General features: G+C 45.1%; 2 non-coding genes across 2 annotated transcripts; both read left to right on the plus strand.

The window, feature by feature from the left end:
- The first annotated feature begins 14,071 nt into the window (after positions 1-14,071).
- On the plus strand, positions 14,072-14,145 carry trnF-GAA. The gene has a single exon. It is a non-coding gene; the product is annotated as a tRNA-Phe (tRNA).
- Positions 14,146-14,403: 258 nt separating this feature from the next.
- On the plus strand, positions 14,404-14,478 carry trnP-TGG. The gene has a single exon. It is a non-coding gene; the product is annotated as a tRNA-Pro (tRNA).
- Positions 14,479-20,822: the final 6,344 nt, after the last annotated feature.

Below are 20,822 nucleotides of genomic sequence, written 5' to 3' on the forward strand. Positions count from 1 at the left end.
GGCTGCCTTCGCACAACCGGCACAGGGTATTCATAGCTGCTGGTCTCGACCGGTTCACTAGAATGGTTGGAGCAACTGGAGCTCCTACTATCCCTAGAAGCTGATGTTGGTTGTTGGCTAGGCTCAACTTGAACCACCGGGCTTACCCATTTTTAGATCATGCCTCCGTAGTTTTTGGTATTTAAGCCTTCCATTTCTCTGCGACTTCTGGAACGGATGGGGCTTTTCCCTCTCCAACTGGACTAGAATAAAGGAAGGTCGGCCCGGCCTGTGATCGTAGTCCGATAGCTATTCCTGCCCCAACTTAACCAATGGGGTCCGGTAGTCAGGGGTAAGAATGAACAGAAGGCGACTAACCAATCTATCTTTGAAACCAGATGCCCGGAGATGTTTGATTCGTAGGGCTAGGAGATCGGTGAAGAGGGTCGGACAACCAAGCAAAAAGTTCTTCCATTACGGCTACTATTCAATTTTGCACTACCACCTTATCCATCCATTACTGGAGACGAAAGCAGCTATCCCTAATGCCTTGCCCCTCTCCCTCCAGTCGGGAGCTAAACCCGGGGAGTGAGAAGAGAAGGAAGGGAAGAATCGGCTAGGAAAAAAGAAGATTGAATCGTGTTAATGCTAAAAACTCTAATACCCGGTATTCTCCGACATTTATAATATCTTATACTTGGTTCGAATCCAATTCCTGGTAAGGAAGGCAAAGATTATAAAGAAATTCCTGGATGATGAACAAGATGCACTGCAGCAGCAATAGCAAGTCACTTTGGAACGACCCGGCATCGAGGTCTCGACGAGCCTTCTCTACTCCCCAACCGCACCACCTGGGGAAACCAAGCGAAAGAAGACAAGATCGAATCTCCACTGTCTTGTGCTCGTCTCGGTGAATGGACACAAAAGAGATATTTCATATTCTCCTGAGAAAGCATTCAGAATCGGCATGAGCAAAAGCCCCCGTAAAAGCTTCAACAGGAAAAGCAGTTCAGCAAGACAATGGAAGCCAAATAAAAAAAAAAAGATCCCCTTATGTTTTTCCGTCTTCTTCTCTTTCGGGTGGGAGGCATATCTCAATAGCTCGATTCTTATTCTTTCTTTTCTGACGACTTTGCGGCTAACTGGCCTCCTTCTTTGAGGCCGTGGGATGGGAACCTCTGATTGAAAAGGAAGAGGCCGGTTTTACGCCTCAGCCAATGAACTCTTTCGGGCTGCGTTTCCTGATTCTATCTCCATCAATATAACAGAGAAAGATAGAGCTCAGGAGCGTAGTCAGAGGTCTTTGGTGCGTGAATGCTTGACTTAGAGCTTGAACTAGGGGCAATCCAGCAACCATTTCAACTGGATACCATCAAGCAAGAGGGCAAGAGAGGAGGAGCCGATGAAATGAGGAGTTCTTCCCCGCTGACGTCTAAGCTCTCAAGGACTCGGATTAGTCAACAGGAATGAAATCTAAGAAAGCTGGTAGCTCGAGCGAGGAGCGGAGCCTAGCCCTATAGCTATAGGCTATATAAGATTCCATTTCCTCTGCTTTGAATAGTTAGAATCAAACTCATTGCTCATTCATTCAGAGCTCTTGTCGGTAAAGTAGATCGAGAGAGAGAATTTGCTTCTAGAGAATCTGCTGGAGTCAGATCAGTAGGGGAGTTCACACCGGGACTTTCGTAATAGAGAAAGAACCCATACCCTGAACCGGGGAAAGGCGATAACGACCCGGGAAATGGTGAAGTACGTGAATCGACTCCCTCTTCGAGTCAAGACCTTATACAAAAAAAGAAAGAAGAAGGGAACTCACAGAAGCTAGATCACTCAGAGAAGCTCTTTCACAGGCTCACTTTATACCCTTATTATGCACTCTAAATAGAATAAGAAGAAGTCAGAGTACCTACCATCAATCTCCGTAGCTAGATCGGAGATGCAAGAACATAGATTGGAATAGACAGATTGAGATGTGCTCCTTCGTAGCGAGATTCCCATAGATGTGACTTTCCCCTTACGTAGTAGAATGGAAGTGACGAAGCATCTATTGAACTACCATTTATGGAAGAGTAGCAACAAGATTGGAAGCTCTTTCCCTTGGGTGTGCGTGCATTCATATGGCAGTAAAAAGTAGCCTGATTGACAGCCTTTTTGACTCCATAGGAAGCGAGAGAAGCAATAGAAAAGGAATCCAAGTCAATAGAAGTAGTAGGCCCATGCCAAGCATTCTTCATTCTCCAATCAGTAATGCCAATCATGAGTCCTCCTTGTTTTCCCCTAGACGGAAGAGACAGGAGCGATATTGGTACCCTAAGGCTAGTTCCCATGCCAAATGAGTAGGCTGATAGCCTGGGAATCTAAGTCACTAGACCAGATGGAATCGTTGCCTGGCTTTGACTCTTCCTAAGGCAGTTCGTGAAGCAATTAGCGGAAAGGACAGACTGGCTTGATGCCTTTGCAGATGTCTATGACTCTGGAATCAGTCTCGAATCCGATTTCCGACGAAAAGGCTTATGGAAGGATTGAGCCCGAAACTGGCATCTGAATTGGATTCATTTTCATTTCCCAGTGGCTGGGCACCTGCCCATGCTCATCTTTGGGGCATTCTCTTTCCCCTATCATCCTTTGACCCACTCAAACTTCATAATGTAGAAAAAAAGAAACACTATGTGATAATGGTATCAACTATGATTCTCACTATAGCTCTGACGGAGTCAGTTTCTCAACACGGGATGGATCTCTATACCATTATGAAACAAAGAGAAAGCATTATCTATAAGGTCAAGGGACTTCTTTCCATTAGGCTTCTATTGAATGTAATCAGGCTCATCTCTCTGGTTCGTCCTTGCCGGTTGGTTATAGTTCAGATTCAGTGACCACAGAGTCAGTCTTCGGTTCCATATCAGTGTCTACAGAAAAGGGCAACCGGCTCACATCCTTGCCCGGGACAGTCCTAATTGAAACATAAGAGTGTGTTTGACTTGAGTTTGTTCTTCACTCTCTTCCCATCATTATGGAAGAGTAGTTGCTTTGCTGTATAGCTAAGATTTATACCCTTCCATTGGGAGTTCTTCCTTCGATTCTTCGTATGTTTTCTCCCTAGCCCTAGCAGCCTTTACGGGGTGCTTTCCGGTTGGGTGAGCTACCCTTTTTCAATGATATATGGATCAAGGCCTCGCTGAGCCAGATCAGCACGAGCTACTAAAGTAAAGAGAAAGAAGCTCAAAGCCTCCGGGCGTGGGAAGAGGTTGGGAAACCGGCCAGGCCAAAGGCTATCCTTAATCAGATACCATTCTGAGGGGAGAGACCCGTAACCAAACAAAGAGGCCTAACTGCAAAGCAAACCAGAAAGAAAGATGTCATCTATGCTCTTTACATCGAGAAAGAGCTTCGTTGTTTGATCTGTCCACTGGGACATCTACAAATTGAATCATCAAAGAAGAAGAACAGGCATTGTCCGCAACCCTTGTTGAAAGAGGAACTGCCTTTACTCGTCAAAGCCAGCATCCCAGATGCCTTCATGACCTATAGACTTGTTATTCTGCTTCTGTGGAATCTTTGTATTGTTAACCCCTAAGGGAAGGGGAAGATCACCACTCTATTAGTGGGACTTCTACCGGTTTATTGGATAGAGTGAGTCCTCTGATTCTCTATATCGATCTACTGGGAAAGCATCGATCTAGCCTCCCACTCATTCTGCTAAAAGGATGTCCTAGAACGGAGAAGTGGAATCAAATGATCCATCTTCATTTTCCCATAGGACACATGGAAAGAATGCTTCCTTGTCCTTGTAGCTCGGGGAAGAGAAGGCATCCATGCCGGACATCGTTCTTTCTCGGCCCATCAAGAACTCGGCATCGAAGACTCATTGCTCTAGGGTACCTGATGGATTTGCTTTCCAGCCTGTGGTGAAGACCCATTCCTTTGTTCGTTATATTATATTGGTTCTCGCCCTAGCCTACTCTGATTTTCCAGACGGAGCTTTTTGATTTTTCTATTTCGCCCTTGCTTGTCTAACGGGAGCAAAAGGACTCCTATCTTAACTCACCGTAGTTGAAGAAGGAATGCTTGGTAGTGCTAATGGAATGCCCCAGACATATGTCAAAAGAGAATCTCGATAGAATCAATAAGAAAGCTCATTGGAATGAAACATGGCATCCATCTTCATCAACTTACAGTAAGCGCAGTGGAGAGAGTGGCTCTCGGGGAGCGGGCACTCATGGAACGTAGCGATCTCAAGATACCTGACTTGCTATCTCTTCAAGTCAATCACGATGATGAGGACTCACTCATCTCTATGTGCGGATCATCGTCTGATCCATGCCCCCTTGGGTTGTTAAAGTAATTACAGATGGATGAGATAGCTACCTTGATTGATTGCTGGGAATAGAGAACCAATCTATCTCTCCCGGGGGTAATTAGAAGAAGGAAGCATTGATGAGTTCACTGCGTGTTGGTAGCGAGGATAGAGAGAACAAGAATGAGCAGCCTTCCATGAATAGAACACCAAGGAACCTTTCTGGATCTGCTTACAGCTAGCGAAGAGGAAAAGGAATGCTTGTTGATTGGACTGATGCGAGATAGCTAGATAGAGAATGAAAAAGCCTTAGATGAACTACCAAATAGAGGTATTTCCCCGGATTGAACTCACAGAGATGGCTAACAAAGGGTATTGATGTTAATATCATGAGAATGGAATGGAGGGGAGGTGCTCTAACCACTAGAATGAGAATGGAGTCCTACTTTCCCTCGGCACCAAGCTACGAAGCCAATTGATCTATCTTGGGATGCTTTCCCGTAGATGAAGAATAGGATGGATCGGTCTATGCCCACTAACTAATTCTTTTTTGTTTGAAATGAGCCTGCGGCATGCCTTCTACGCGCTATACCCACTTGATTGAATGGCTTTGCCCTCTTCCTTGGCTTCAATCTCTGTTCCAGTAGAAGAAGAAGAGGGCGCTTAGCCGGGAAAGAGCTTCTATCGCTAATGGTCACCGATCTAGGGCATCCTAACCTAGGGAACTCATCTATGGAATCTAGGCTCCTAGGACATAAAGGAAATGAGGACTTGTTCTGTTCGTCTATCGAGCATCTCCGTCTCTAGCTCTGGGTTCTCAGTTCGCTAACTAGTGTCAAAGAAAGGGTTTAGCACTTCCATTGGTCCATAGAATACCGAATCACTGACAGTCGACAAGACAGACTGATTTCACTCCCTCGATGGAGATTCATCACACTCTATGCACTAGCCCTTTTGTCAATTCATTAACGGACAGAAGCAGATTGAATTCGAGAATAAAGAAGAAGGGTAGGCAAGGCTTTTGAGCCCGTCCTTCTTCAATCAAGTACGAAAACAACACAAACTGATATGATCACACCCTGCTAGCGCCTCTCAGTGAGAGACCTTCTTTGATCTGTTCTCGTATCGGATGTTCCGGTTCACTCAGATTCCAATAAGATGGTATGGTATAGTAGGGTTTAATGGGCTGAGCCAGATGGATGAAATCTAATCTTTTCCTTTTACCACAGCTGGTTCATCATCCCAAACATCAGGGACAACCTTCCATTACTTGTTACGCTGAAAGATCAGATTGCTTGGTTCGTAGTTTCAAAGTAAGGGAGGGTGAAGCACGTGAACCTTGGTCAACAATCTGAAGCAGTCAAAGAAAGAACAGAAGCAGACATCATTCAATAAGAATGTGTGTATGAGTTACGCCCTTCCGAGAAGAAAGCAGAAAGCTAGTCTTTGAATCGCTTAGGATATGCATTGGTTGTTCTTCCCTCAATAGACAGATACGATAAAGAAAGATCTCACTGCTGGGAGGTGGAGATGGATAACACCCCAAAACAACTAAAGGCTGACCAGGTCGAAGAGGGAAGTAACTTGTAGGATAGGAGTCTCCCTTTCCCTATATATAGCCGGTGAGTGAATAAACAACCACAGGAGATCAGCCTTTCTTTACTCTTTCCAGCTGAAAGAGAATCTAGCTAGGTTCGTAGTGTCAAAGACAGGAGGTTCACAGCACTTTACCTTGTTGTTCAACAATCTTGATACCCATCAAAAGCAGTCCGTTTCCTTGAATGACCTTAGGAAGGGCTCATATGCTTTCAAAACGAGATCTTCTGTTGTATGTAGAGATTCACATAGATAATGTGTCGTTGCCTGTAGCCTGTAGAAGGAGTGGGAGGATGGTCTTTCTTTGAGTTCGATAAGCAGTAGCAGTGCGTGAGACAAAGGAACGAGGTCACAAAGCCAAAGCATTTTCACATTTGATGTCATTGCCACTCTCATCAATCAAATGATTCAAATAATCTATATTGTCATATATAAGGGTGTATGGGGATGAGCAGAAAGACAGAACACCCATACATCATCTTAATCCCATGCTTGGCCCATCTAGGGGGCAGCATCAGAGGGAAGGAAGAACGGGTGTAGCACCTTTCCCTTGGTCAATCAAATTCGGATACCAACTGAGTCCTTTCCGCTCTCCGTAGGGCAAGCTCTAGCTATAGTAGTTCAGTTTTCAAAGCTTCTGACTGTTCCGTTCCCGTCCGGGTTAGTTCAGATGGATCGAGTAATTACATTATAGAAGAAAGCAGCCAACCGGCCCGGCCGCTCTTCTCTGGTTGTTCGTACTTGTCCGGTGCTTAGTTCAGATTCAGTGACCAGTGCTTGTCAGGAAAATGCTGTCTTTGAATGGCTGACCCGGCTAAGCGCTTCACAATGCGCCCAGTGACAGTGTTCGATTTCCGTGCCTGTCTACAGAACAGGAACGAGGTCGTCAAGAAGGTTTCAATCAGGTGTCTATCCCCACCTCAATCGGTTCGAGATTCAACATATACCGTGCTCCGCCTCCCATTTAAGTAAGATCTCCTCGTTGGTCGGGATTATGCCCAATACCCCACTCACTTCCATCAATCCAGCTGGTAAGTTCCAGTTTCTTTTGTGCATCTTTCTCCCATGCTTTCTCTGTTGGTCAACAACCAACCACATCTATAGTTAGTTCTATAATAACTACTCCGTGCAAGAAAGACTCTCTTGATGGAGGGAATTTGGATTTCTCATAGCAATCAATGTGGAACTGGTTGGATAGCGTATTTCAAGACAATCAAAGATGGTGGCTATTCCTGGGTTTCTTATACATCGTCTATCTCTGTTACGCCTTGATCTTGCACCGAAAAGATCGTAAAGAACTCGAAACCAAGATGATGGAAAAAGAGAGGATCGAAGAAATCGAGTTCCACTATTCTTGGAAAGGCGTCAAAGTCCGTATGCGATGCACCCCTTATCAGAAACCTGGACGCCATCCCTGCCCATGGAGTATAAGTGGGAGTTTCCTTTCCTTCTACCTCTTTCGGGCTTGTATACTAGAAGGAGTATCATATACTTTACTTGGAGGAATACTAGAATAGGGAGTTCACTTAATCCAATTACAGCCCTAAGGTAAGGCTAACAAGTTTTCAAGCTGATAAAATAAATCCGGCAGGAAAGGAGGAAATCAAATGGCAATCTCTGAGTCTGTGTGAGACCTTATAAGAGCCAGTTCCATTGGGCCTCCCCCTACATCTAATCCAGTGGAAGTTGTCGTTCCCGGGCCAGTAGCTTTGAAAGCCTAAAATAAGGATTCTATTTCGGGTCCATCAAATACAAACGCAAGCTAAGGAAGTTTGAAAGCTATAGTTATAGTATTTGAATTTCAATAGAGCCCAGTCAAATTCTCTTTTCTTTCCTGCCTATTTCCTTTACCTCGGTGGGCAGCTAACGAAATCTCATAGAAAAAGAAAGGGGCTGGTTAACGAGTCTAACTAAGATTCGACTTGAATGATGTTTTTGGTGTTATTGGACAGAATTGTTGCCCTTTTTCCACGCCTCATTTTTCAGAATATGATTATGAGCTGCAGAACGCTTGAAGCTGGAATTTGAGCATTGAATACAGAATCTTTTTTTATTTATTGCCATCCAAATCTGCCACTTCTTTGGCGAGCCCTTTGTCATCCTTAGGTTATTTGTGGATCGGGTTCAGTCTTTATGAAGAAGGTAAGGTCTCTCGTTGAGGCGCCGTCAAAGCCGACTTTTGAGAAACAAAAGTGGAACAAATAACCTCGGAGATATGGATTGAAAGGCATTCCTCGTCCCAGCCATAAATCAATGGGTAAAGACGGGCGCAGCCAAATAAACCATTTCCTATCAAGACTGGGAGAACGGCGATTTGACAATCGACCAAGAGACAACTATCCTACCCCTCCAATCCTACAGAAGGTCATATATTAACCTCTGTACGGTATATTGAAACCGAATGGCACTTAAGCCATGGGGATGAAAGTCGTTACTGAGACAACGGATCGACAAAAGAAAGACCGGTACCATCTGACTCCTTTCGATATAAATTCTTTATCTCTCCCATCTTTCATCCATCTGGAAGCTCATTTTTCAACACTCCAGGAAAGTGAAAAACAGGCTCTGCTCCCGAGAAGCAAATGCATCTTCTCAACTGGAAGAAAGTAGGCTTGTGAACCAGAGATAGAACCTGGTGAATGCGTAAGCGCAGTGCCTTTCGTAACTATATATTATACCATACCTTCTTCCTGGCCGGCCAAGCTCTTTTCATTTACAACCCTTTCCGAATCCGATCTCTCCGTTTGCAGTTCCTGCAGCTTTCCCCCCGGTGAAAGATCAATTGGTTCGCTCGATCTGGAATGGAACCGGATAATATGAAATGGGCTCTCGACCCAGGCCTTGCTTTTCAAAGAAACCAGTCCTATCGTATCGACTAAGGTTTCCCATCCTAGCCTATCCCGGTGTCTGCTACCGAAAGAGAGAATCGGTCTAAGTGCAGCTCAAAACCAGCCCAACCTCTTCATGGTCACATCCCCTTATCCGACGCTTTTCGTGTTGTTGCATGTGCCTTACGGTATCCAGATCCAGTCCTCTCTGCTTCCTATGATTGAAGTGAAGATCCGCAATGTCTGCTTTCCTGACTCTAACAAGTAAGCAAGTCAACTACCTTGGTAAGAAAAAAAAAGTATTGAATAATAGAACTGGGGACTAGAGGCCTCTCCGATTGAGAGGATAAAGTCTGTGATTCAAAAACCAAACCAGTTGTTAGAGCTGGGTCGGATAGGCAATCAACATGATTGGTCCCGACCCAGTTTAAGTAGTTGGGTGTGAGTGCGCTTCTTCAATCTAGGTAAGCGAAAGCAAGCAGTAGATCGAGAAAAGAAAGAATACGGATTGCAACCTACAGATGAAGAATAGAATTCAATAAGAAGAGGAATCAATCGTTCAGTGATCGCTACGCTTGATTGGGGCAGGCTACCCACACTGTTTTGGCTAAAAAGCCATCTCCTTGCCTCACAGTTTACCTACTCCAAAGTGAAGACAAAAAAATCTGTCTAAATAGCTCCGGTGGAGCTTCGCGGGGATCGTACGTCAGCCAAGGCCTTAGACCGGAGTCCCTGCAGGTTCTCAGCTTCTGTTCTTTCAGAACCTCCTCGGTGCCTCTTCCTGGCTACTCCACTCCCAGTCGGGATGGGTGCCACAGCTTGTACTGGCTAATTCTTTATATAGAACCTATCTTTCCATTTGAAGGAGTCTATCCCACAGCTGAAGTCTGAAACACTACTATATCGGACGAAAAGTCTTTCCCGGCCTCACTGAGTGGATCTGGTGCCCACACTTTATATAGTCCTTTTAGCTTTATTGGAGGATGTGCCCAAGCTTCTTTTGCTAAAGCACATCTCCTGTCTGAACCCTTGACCGATTCGAAATGAACAAACCCACATTTTTTAAAGAGATGATCGAGTCTGCCATCCTAGGCGGTTCTCCCGTAGCGTCTCTACCGGCAACTTTCTAAGGTTCAGGTTTGTCTGCCTATCCTAGGTGACCATCTTCGTCTACTACAACTAGGGGTGTGTGCCATAGAGTGTGGTTCCAGGTGCATTTCCAGTTTTTATAGTTGTTGTCCTTCCTCTGTGATTCAAGACAAAGAGTATAGGCTAGAGTGGCTTTCCCGAGTGAAAAAAAGGTATAGTGGAATCTCCGAACGAACACTTCGAATCTGTATGCTCGTGCTTTCCGGGAAGGCTGGTCCGGTTAGTCCTTCTCCAATTAGCATCTCGCCTGATCGTCCGCTGAAGAAATCGCACATGCTCCAAGGACTTCACGGAATTAGGAGGCACACAGGTAGGTATACCAAGAGAAATGCGGGTAAGCCACGGGGTAAATAACCCCTTCATAAAAGCATGCATTTCCAGACAAGAAGATTGATTGTGGAGGAATTGTCCACATGATGAACCAAACGGAGCTTGAGGGGCAGAGTGAAGTTACCATTTTAGGAGCAGATGTCCCGGCTGGTAAGGGAAATGAATGAAAGAAGCTTCTCCAATAGGAGGCATGTGTTTAGCATTTGTTTCCTTTGGCAGCTGAAGTTCCAGTGCCATTTGAGTAAGGAAGATTGGCCAATCTGAATGACTCCCTGTGAGACTTTGAGAGCAGATGTATTAGTAGTTCCATTTCTAGTTGAAAACAACAAATTAGAATTCAATCACCAAGTGGATATCTCGATAACTAAAGGTGCCAAGCCTCGGATTCGACTTGAAATGAGGATAAGGGTTCCAGCTAGATATGTATGATTCACCCGGTACCTGGTATTGGTAGTAGCATCCGTCTCTTTCCCCTCCCTCTGTATGAGTAGAGAGGCTGAGGGGAGGTCTACTAAAGGGCTACTCCACCGGACGATTGTTGTCTTCTTTCAATAATGCTTTGTTGGTCACCGCTGCGAGGCATCGCCTGTTGTACAGTTGCTTTAGCCTAGGAGCCAACCTAGCTAAGGTTCACTCCTTTTTTTTATTTCCTTCCTTGAGGATGAGGACTTTTCATTCGATAAAGGACTTGAGATAGACAATTGCAGTGAGTCTTATCCCGGGTATGGGACCCTAGGCCCTGAATCTATTATAGTGTTATAAGTCCTCTTTCTTGATTTGCATAACCTCGCATCACACACAACAACAGGCATGGTTGCGCACCAACCGGAGTCGGTCCTTGCATTCAAATAGGGGAGCTCTCAAGCTCGATATTTTCTTTCTCGGTTGATACCAGCACACAAGGATCTTCCCTATGAACAGGAGGCAAGATTTCCGCAGCTCCGAACTTTGACCACGAAACAGAGAACAAGGCTGAAAAGAAGCTTTCTTCACTTTGACGATCCTAGTGTGAGTGGATGCGTAGTTTGAAAGTATTTCCACCTGAACCAGGGTCGTGCTGAACCTTTTTCTGGCTTACGTTCCTTGGAGGTCCACATGGACTTAGAATGAGGAAGTCAAGCATCGAATTCCATGTGTTCAGCATGGATTTAAAGATGAGGAATAGCACAAAAGAGGAAGCGTCCGGCATGAGAGATGGCTTCAGACTCGACCTGAAAGGTGCCAGTTACATCTATTGGACCAGACGGAAATACAAGCTTTCTTGTAGCATGCATGGGTTCGACGTATTCTTTTGCTTTAATTCGACTAGATCCCTTACCGCCTAGTAGTTATCACTGGTAGGCTACCGGGGAAACTCGGTGGAGCCGCTGGTGGTTCTTTGTCTCTTTTGCCCTGAGTGGGCGCCCTAGTCGACCTCTTCTCTTTATCCATTCCACTTTCTGTAAACCCCTTACTCTGTGTCTCGCGCTTTTCAGCCTGAATTCCATTCCCGTAATTATTCTATTATCTGAAACTACATACATCAATTAATAAAATAGTATAGTAATAGAAGATAAGATAGAGTCTTACTTACAAGTGGCCCTTTCGGGGACTCTTGGGTGAGACTGGAAAGCAAGACGGATTATACCCTTCCCTTCGTGCCCCTCACCCGAGGTCACCAGTTGTCCATTCAATCCGATCGGGGAATAAGCCAAGACCATCCTTCCGAGGGTTAGGTTCAAGGGTTGATTCGAAGACGCATCTCCTCTCTTCGGGAAGCTAACAAATAAAGAAAGCTTTTGGCCTCCCTCTGTATGAGCCTTTTCGCTAATATGCTCGGAAAGTAAGGGTTCCTTGCTTGTGGAGTTCCTTCTTGGATTGAGGGAGTACGGAACCAAGCCCGGTGTTCTCTCCCATTAAGTTAAGCAATTTCGAAATTCATTCAAGGCTTGCTTTTAGAGCAATGAAGCTGAAAGATGAATTGAGAAGATCCAGAGCGAACTAATGAGTTTGAGTTCATGAGGTTTAGAAGCTAAATTGCACGAGCATTAGAGTAGCTAGGATTTGATACGAGTGAGACGAAGACTCGATGGTTCTTACAGACCAATCTCGACAAATAACATAAATTGGACAGTAACGAATACGAATTCATTCCATTCGAAATTCTTTGTCTCTCGACTTCTAATTTGAAGGTTTTTATTACATTGTTGAAAATCGAAGTTGTGTAACGCATATAGTTATCGATTGATAAGTGACTTCGTTTCCAAGCTTTTCCGTAAGTAAATCCAGCTCGTCTTTATTCTCTTATTCCATTCATGAGTTGCTAACTTACTATTTATCAATAGTGTTATTTTTCTCAGGTGACTGATCGAGTTGAATCAGAAATTCACAGATAGGGGAATGGCCTGCTCTAGATGCTCTCGAAGCAGTCGTAAGCCTAAGGTCAGGTTTGAAATCCTTAGGTTTAGCCTAGCCCTTTATCGAGCGAAGAAAATGGAAAAAAATCCCGCCGTGAAAGTGGCACGAACCGGGATATCCTCTCGGAAAGATAAAGGCATTAGCCAATCCCAGGAACGGAGCGTAGAAGGTATGAGTTCGACACCCGCTTAGCCCATAGCTTTATGGCTTAGAAGAGTCGCTGGCATTGGCTCTTTGCTTTAGGGACAGTCGATCAAGGGGATGACGGAAGATGGCAGAGAATGTAGAAGATAGCCACAGACAAGGGCTTTCGGCAAAGAAGGTGTAGGCGGAATAAGCTGTGATTGGATTGGACAAAATAAATGCCTTTTTTTTGACACCATTGCATTGGTCCATGCCTCTCTCATTCTCAAAGTAGCTGTCTCCATCCCTTCTATGAGCAGGGCTTTTAACCTCGGATGCAACTAATAAACTTTTTTGTTCTTCTGTAAAGGAAAGGGGCTGGGAGTCACTACTATTACTACTAAGGGACCAAAAAACCTTTCTCGTCTGTCATGGAGAACCTTCCCGGGCTCTAGCTCTACCATAGACTTAGAATAAGCGGGACTAGAGGACAAAGCATCGAGAAGAAAAGCCTTCAGAGCCAAGACCTACTCCTAAATCAGCAGAACTACGGATGAAGCAATAACTCTCATCCTACAGACATCAAAGAAATCGCTGTCTAAAGCCAATGATTAGCGAGCAAGCAAGCCAAGCCGCAAGGAAAGGGTCACCGAAGTAGGGGACCGCAGCTAGCGAAGTGAACCGTTAGAAACCGGGGTATAAATAACAACAAGTCAGGCATGAAAGCCAAGTGAAGTGACCAGAGGGTTAGGGTGCGGCGCCAATTCTTAAATGTGGTGTGAGGCAGTCACTTCGTCACGACGAACAAAACCAATGGCAGTAAAAGCAGATGTCTGGTCTCGGTTAAGCCCAACGCTACATGGTTATGTAGCTCTTCTTGGATGAAAACCCATGATACAAGAAGGTTGTATATAGATCTAGCAAATCCGTGTCTTAAGCCCACCCAGAAGGCTAGTTGGTAGAGCGATCAGTTTATCTGAATAAAGGTAGGTTCGAATCCCATTTCCTCCGGCACGGAAGTGGAACGGGCGGGCGAAATTACGTGAGAGAGAGAACCTCTTGGTGTGTGTTGGTGGAGTCCCCCGGAGGACAGAAAAGCACTACTTAGTGAGCGGAGAGCCCGTTGCGCGTTGTTTTGACCGGCCTATCTTCTTTTTATAAGCAAGCTCCCTCCGGCAGTCCCTGGGCGGCTCTCGGTTCTTGAGCATGTTGGGAGAGGAGATTAGGCGGCAGTTGAAAGAGCTGCTCGAAAGCTTGACGAACGAAAAAAGCCCTTTCTTTGAAGTTATTAGTCAAGGGCTTTTCCCTTACTAGTAAAGTGGTAAGTCAGGTAGGGCGCTATTCGATGAAGAAAACAGAATTTAGGAAAGTGGTTCAGGTAGCTCAGCTGGTTAGAGCAAAGGACTGAAAATCCTTGTGTCAGTGGTTCGAATCCACTTCTAAGCGGGCTTTGGGTCCAAAGGACAGGTAGCCGGGAGCGAGCCGGATTTTTTTTAATTCAAGTGAAAGAGGAAGCAAAAAAAAATGTGAGCGCTCCTGCACTATACGGCTTTTTGGCGTCGCCCTATCTTGCTGGAGGCAGATTTTCTAAAAAAAGCGGTTGATTACTCGGATTGGTTCTCGCGTCCCTATGCCCAAAAGGATGGGCGAGTTCGGTTCGAGTCTTCATCGATCGGGTGGATCTATATGCTGAGGGGGGTGAGACGAGGTGTAGCGCAGTCTGGTCAGCGCATCTGTTTTGGGTACAGAGGGCCATAGGTTCGAATCCTGTCACCTTGATGTGAAGTGCACAGCCCGGCACAGCCTAAAGAGCACCCGTAGTAAACTTTCGCTCTTTTAGAAAGAGAAAAAAATAGACCGCCCTTGATCTGGGCGGGATCTAAAGCAGCATTTATTCCAAATGTTTCGGGGGCAAGCCTTAGGTTCAATTCTTTCTTGCCTATAGTAAGTAATCTTTCTTACCTTATTATTAGGAGTTCAACTGCATTTCAGTAGTATCTAATTCACGTAAGAAAAGAGAATCAGTCTGCATGCTTAACAGCCTTCCTTGTCTGAATACCTTTGTCAATGTAAAAAAAAGGAGGCTCCCTCATGAAGCTAGGATTGAAGAAGCTGGTTCGATAGGACCAGGAGGAGTCTTTTTATTAAAACCCAATAGAGGTGGCCCATATGGATGAGTCCTTGCCCTTTTTCTTTACTTATCATCAGCGAAATGAGAATCCTAAGCCAGCTATTAAAACACATCACTGACGATACAAGTAAATCAGACTCATAAGCCATTGATTACACCATAGCAGGATCTTGGCAAGGATCTCCGGTGGGAATCCAATAGAGTGAAGCTGGACACAAACTTACGGAGCGGTGTACATAACAATTCCACTGGGAGTCCTCTGTATTATGACTGGTATGTGCAGTATTGTATTACTGTTATGAGACTTTTTCTCGGTAAACCTTTCCGTTGAAATAGTAGGAGAAGAAAGCAATCTTGCAAGGGAAAACACATCCATCTTTTCTCTCTATTAACATTAACGTTGGCCCTATCCCTCTTAGACTGGCTTAGGATTTTCCTTCAAAATCCACTCCGGCTGTATTAAGGGACTGCGCTTGAAAGGGGAAAACTCCTTTTTTGAAAGGCTTGAAAACGAGCTGGCATAGACCGGTGGTGCAAGGCCTTCGATCTAAAGGTCTTAGAAAGTTCAATTCTACAAGTCAAGGAGGGGCTCTTATTGAAACCTAGGTTGGCAGTTCCCTAGCCCCCCGCCCTCCGCGATGAAGGAAGCACTCCATTTTCCCGTGATGCGAATAGCTGGAACTGGATCGAGTGGAAAAGCATCTGTTATCAATTGGGGCATGAAGGCGATTTTGCCCGTAGAAAAAAACTACCCAATGCTAACCGTAGAGAATTGATTCATCTCATTCTATGAGTCGGAAGTCACCAACCATAACTCTTAACTCACACATAATACATTGATCATCTCACTTCCACCAGCGATGGGCATAACAAACCATCACATCACATTGACAACAATGAGGTAATACAGTGGAAATGGAAAAGAACTTTGATTCTGAATGGATTTTGGTTGGATGGGACGTTTTTATCCCTTTTACAAGTGATAAAGTATGCTTCCACTTTCTATGGAGAACATATTTTGGAGACTCAAATAGTATGCCGTGCTTCTGCTCCGGATGGACTTGAGGCCTCAACATAAAAGAAATTCCTTATCTTAGATAGTATTTTTCCGTTCCTGACCCAATCCAACTCGGATCAGTTGGCAAATCGAATCCCACGGGTACTTTACTAAAAAAAGGATCCCTAAAATCATACTTTATAAGGAAGGCTAGCTTCTCGAACCAGACCAGAATCTTTTAAGCTCTATGGGCAGACTTACTATAGGTACACAGAAAGACCAAGCTAAGCCAATCTCACGTCGAAACAGGGAAATTCTAGCCCTTGAAAGCAGCCCACTTCGGAGTCTCTCACAGGAGAAGGACTGACCTTTTATCTCATTCCTATCGAGAATACTAAGTCAGGGCGAGCTCTTACTTAGAGAGAGTTAGTTGGGTAGCTCGAAGATCAATAAATCCTGAGTAAGGAGAGAGATTCTCCACACGAACGACCCGTCAGGTTAGAACTCACATTGGTGAATCGGACCTACACCTATCTTACACCAACAAGGAGTCGCTTTTGTTACGCAGTTCGAAAGCTGAAGCCTTCCTACATCTGCGGGCCCACCGGTTTCAAGAGTCCTCTATCCGGACTCCCCCTAGACCTCTCTCAGGCCTAGGGAACTTCTCTAAGCTCGAGAGCTCCTGTCTCCTCACTAAAAGCGTAACCGGCTCACCTCTCCCCGGAAACAAGCCAAACCAAAGCAAACTAACGACGATAAAGTCTCATGGTACGTCCGCTAGTCCCTTTGATTGGATTCCCAATCGTGCACGGCGATAATCAATTCGTAGGCCGCCTTTTGCCCCTGATTTACATTTCCCAAGTAATCACGGTTTGTGGAAAGCTCCTCCAGAACCTTCGCTATTTTCAGGCGTTTTTCCTTTCCGGGGAATCCGCCGCTTCCCCTTATTTATGCCTTTTGCTGCTCCACAATGCTCTCTCCAATACGAAAGTGAAAGAAGCCCCCTTCCCTTAGGGGAATGCATCTTCCTATCCTTGATGGAGGGCGGACTCGACTTAATGTCCAATTCATTTGATCCTTGCAAGCAGTCCCATTCTTGTTATCGTAAGCTTTCTTGTGGTAAGCGGCTTTTCCTTGAGTTCTTTTGTGCTCGCCTTACCTTATTTTTGCATCTTTCTCTTTATCAAGCTTTCCGTCATCTAACTCATGTCACTCAAGGGCTCTCTTTGCCGAGATGCCACATCTTCTTCTTTTCCGGGCTCAGACGCAAACCACTCATGAGAATCTGAAGAATGAGAGCCTTATTTCGAGATTCGCAACAATGAGATCAACAACAAGCTACCCTTTCTATGATATGTATGGATTCCGTATATCGAGAACCAATCCGAACATTAGCTGCTAACAATCCCTCTTCTTGATAAGGCCTATTGGTTAGAGAAGAAGGATGGCATTGATCCGGGAAGCTCCATTCTCTATGTATCGCTAGGCTTCTCGGATCCTGGCTTCTCTGACATACCGAACTGCCGGTTCAATCAAAAGAATGAGCTCCATAAGTCCCTCTCTTGGGACTGATTCCATGCCAACCAAGCACATTCATTTCAGTCAGTGTTCTCGGTTCAGTGTTCGATATCAGTGCCAGTCTTTGAGGTCTAGGAAAAACCGATGCCATTGAATGGCTTGGTCGATCATCGAGTTAGCTCTCCTGTGTTTTAAGCAAAGAAAGATTTTCCAATCTGTTAGGAATCGATCTAGCTGCTTATCCGGTCCTTTAGTAAGGACATCGCCCGAAAGTTCAAAAACTTTCCTTCTGAGATGCCTGTTTCAGGTTTGAGGGAAAGGGTGCTAGGCTAGAGAGGAGTCGCGTCCTCCTTTCTCGCGGAGAACTTTTCACGACTTCTCTATCTAATGAATCACTTATTTCGGAGTCTTTTGCCTAGGGCAGCTATTCTGCCTACAGACCTACTTTTATAAATAATACAGGATAGGGGAAAACCTCACTTCCTTCTTTGCCGTCAACCGGCCTATAGTGGCTGAGATAGTATAGGTTCTATTCATCTGACCGTACTTCCATCCGGTGTTAAAGCTGCGGAGCTCGAGGGATGTATTTAAAAAAGGTAAAGTTTTTTTCTTTTTTTAGACGCGGTCGAAAGAATACCTGAGAGAAGGATGGGCACTTCTCATAGTAGGCGTAGGCCCTCAAACTCATACCTGTGATTCAAAAAAAAGAAGAATTTAATGAGTGTCCCCGCCCTTCTTCCCGTACAGAGTCTGTCAAACTCCGCTGTCTTAAACGACATTGGCGCGGTACTCTGATATGAGTAGATCAGATCAATCGACTGTTCCGGCTAATCACGTCACGAATCGAAGGAGAATGGGAGAAAGCTTTTAGTTCGCCTTCATTCCATAGCTACTTAGTACCTCGGATCCCTTCTCCTTTGAGAACTACCACTCAAGACTGTTGGATCACTCATCAATGTCATCAGCTTAAAATGATGGCTTTGGCGAAGCCGATGCTAACTTGGCTGACACTGACACCGAGAGGAAAAGGCTTCTTGATGGCATTCCCGGCCTACGAGGTTCTGAACTAAACTCTGGGAATTGATAGATAGCAATAAGTTCCGCCGTCACACTATCTGGTTCAGGAAGTTCTCTAGCTTGATTTGAGCTCATTGGCTCACCAAGAGTCATTCCTTTATCGATGGGCAATAAAAGATGTGAGGCTGCAGAGGGGAAGAAAAAAGGATCAATTGAGAATAGAAGCTTTACGTCACCGGTTCGTTAGTAAACTGGGACACGTTTAGCATAGGTAAAGGTCGGTGAGAAAGTGATGATTTGAGGCCTGAATTCCACCAAGCACAACTCCGGCAGGGGAAGCTGTAGCTTATGGCTTTCTTTGGTCTTCTTAATTTAGTAAGTTTATTTCTTATTTCTTCCGTCTAGGGAAAGCCAGCCCTTTTCCACTATACGAAAGGAACGAAAGCTTAAAGCAGCTGTGGTAAGGAATTGGATTGAGAAGCTCCGCCCAGTAGTGCCTTGCGGGGTCGGAGATCATAAAAAAATAAAGACTCCAATGCTTTTCTGGTGTTTAATGAATTGTAGATAGGAAACCTAAATGCCACAGGACTCATAAGAAAGTCATGGGATAACCTGACCTCGTCAACGAGACAGGAAAAGGTAACAGAGTCTTCGGAGATTCGGAACCTGCATACGCTTGCTGCAGTGACACCGCGCACTGCTTAAGAGAAAGTGCAGTAAACAAAGTTCCAGATTTCCTATGTTGTCTAATCGCCTCTTTGCCGCTAAGTCCCTCTTTGGTACTGTTTTTTGCTAATTCCCAGATATCCACCAGATGAGACTGTTTCCCAAGAGCCCACAGAGAAGCGCCTGGCCAGACAAATAGCTTAGTCGCTGGAAGATTCCCCAACTGAGTGAGGTACAATAGGTCTCAGGATCATCCGATCTATGAGAATCTCTGGGAAAGCTCTCGTCGACTCAACCGATCAATAGAAGGAAGGACCACCTCTGAGAGGAGCCTCTTCTAGTTTTTGCATGACGCTCCCTTCCCCCTTTCCTCACATCAAGGGATAGAAAGGCAAAATATTATAGCCAAATAGCCTGCCCCCTGTGTCCAAAGCCAGTGCCAGCTAATGAGACATGCCATCCATCCCCCACTTCTATTGGATCGAGAATGGATTCGACGTTCTTCTACATGGATGTCTTCAATGAAGAAGTTAATAAAAGCAAAAAGGTAAAAAAGAAGGGGTGTAGCGGATTTGATCCTCCCCTAACTACTACTCGAATTCATCCCTCTCGGTAAGTGAAGCTCCCTCCACCCGCCGCCCTCTCTATCCGCTAACTTCGGTACCCGGGGCATTTCCCTCACATGCTGAAGAAAGCTCCTCTCTTTTATGACATTTATAAAGAGATTTCCCCAAAAAAACTACAGCCAAAACGACTTCCTTTATTTCTAGTTTTCCCCGTCAAGTTGAAGAAGACTCGCCCCCGAGTCGTTAGTGCTTTCTTCACCATAATAAGGAAAAAGATCAGAAACTTTCAATGTTTCTGAAACCTCATACTCAGCTGGTAGTTCAATCTTGTAGGCATTTTCACCCATGCGTTTGAGAACTTTGAATGGTCCATCAGCTCTAGGCTTGAGCTTAGCAAATTTTCCTCGCGGGAAACGCTCCTTTCGAAGATGAACCTACACCAGATCACCTTCTTTGAACTCAGAAAACTTGCGATGCTTGTTAGCTTGAGCTTGATACTTCTCATTTTTTTTGCTTAGAAATTTTCTCGCTCATGCAACTTCTTAATTTTCTTCACCCGCATCTCCACTAAAGTTGTGAGTAGCTGGAAGTGGAGCTAAGTCCAGAGGACTCTCGGGATTTTGGCCATAAACAGCTTAAAAAGGACTACTTCCACTAGCTTTAGATTAGGAGTCGAGAGAAGTCTTCGAAGAACTGCCGTAATGGCGAAAGACGAATCAGGGAAGGAGGCAAAACGATTCATAAGAACTTTGCTTACGCCCTCTTCCCACCAGTACCCATAAGCCCGTTAGGGTTAGATAAGGTGCGAAGCCAAGGCTTCAGGATGGAGAATGAAAACTCTCATTCAGTGCCCTGCAATGCTGGTGGTCACAAGATGTACCATCCCAAGATGTGTACACTCGTGCTGGTAGCCGGCTTCTTTCTTACTCCAGATTGAGCGACGAGAAGGAATTAGCCCTCTGCGTCCTTCACAAGATTGGTCTTCGACACCAACCCATCATTGCGTGGGAACCCTATTAGGGCACCTTGGTATGACCGAAGGTGTGAGCTGCATGACTGTCATCCATCCATGACTGGATGCAAACTCACTTAGGTTTTGTAGACCATGTTAGTACCACGAAGGTACCGGACCGGTTACACGCCTAAGAATATTGAAACCCTCCGCGGATTCGTAGACCCACTAAAGTAAAGGTAGGTCAAAGAAAGGACTATCTCCGGTGGATCTTCT

The sequence above is a fragment of the Vigna angularis genome, assembly GCF_016808095.1.
Source record: "Vigna angularis mitochondrial DNA, complete sequence".
Classification (NCBI taxonomy): domain Eukaryota; kingdom Viridiplantae; phylum Streptophyta; class Magnoliopsida; order Fabales; family Fabaceae; genus Vigna; species Vigna angularis.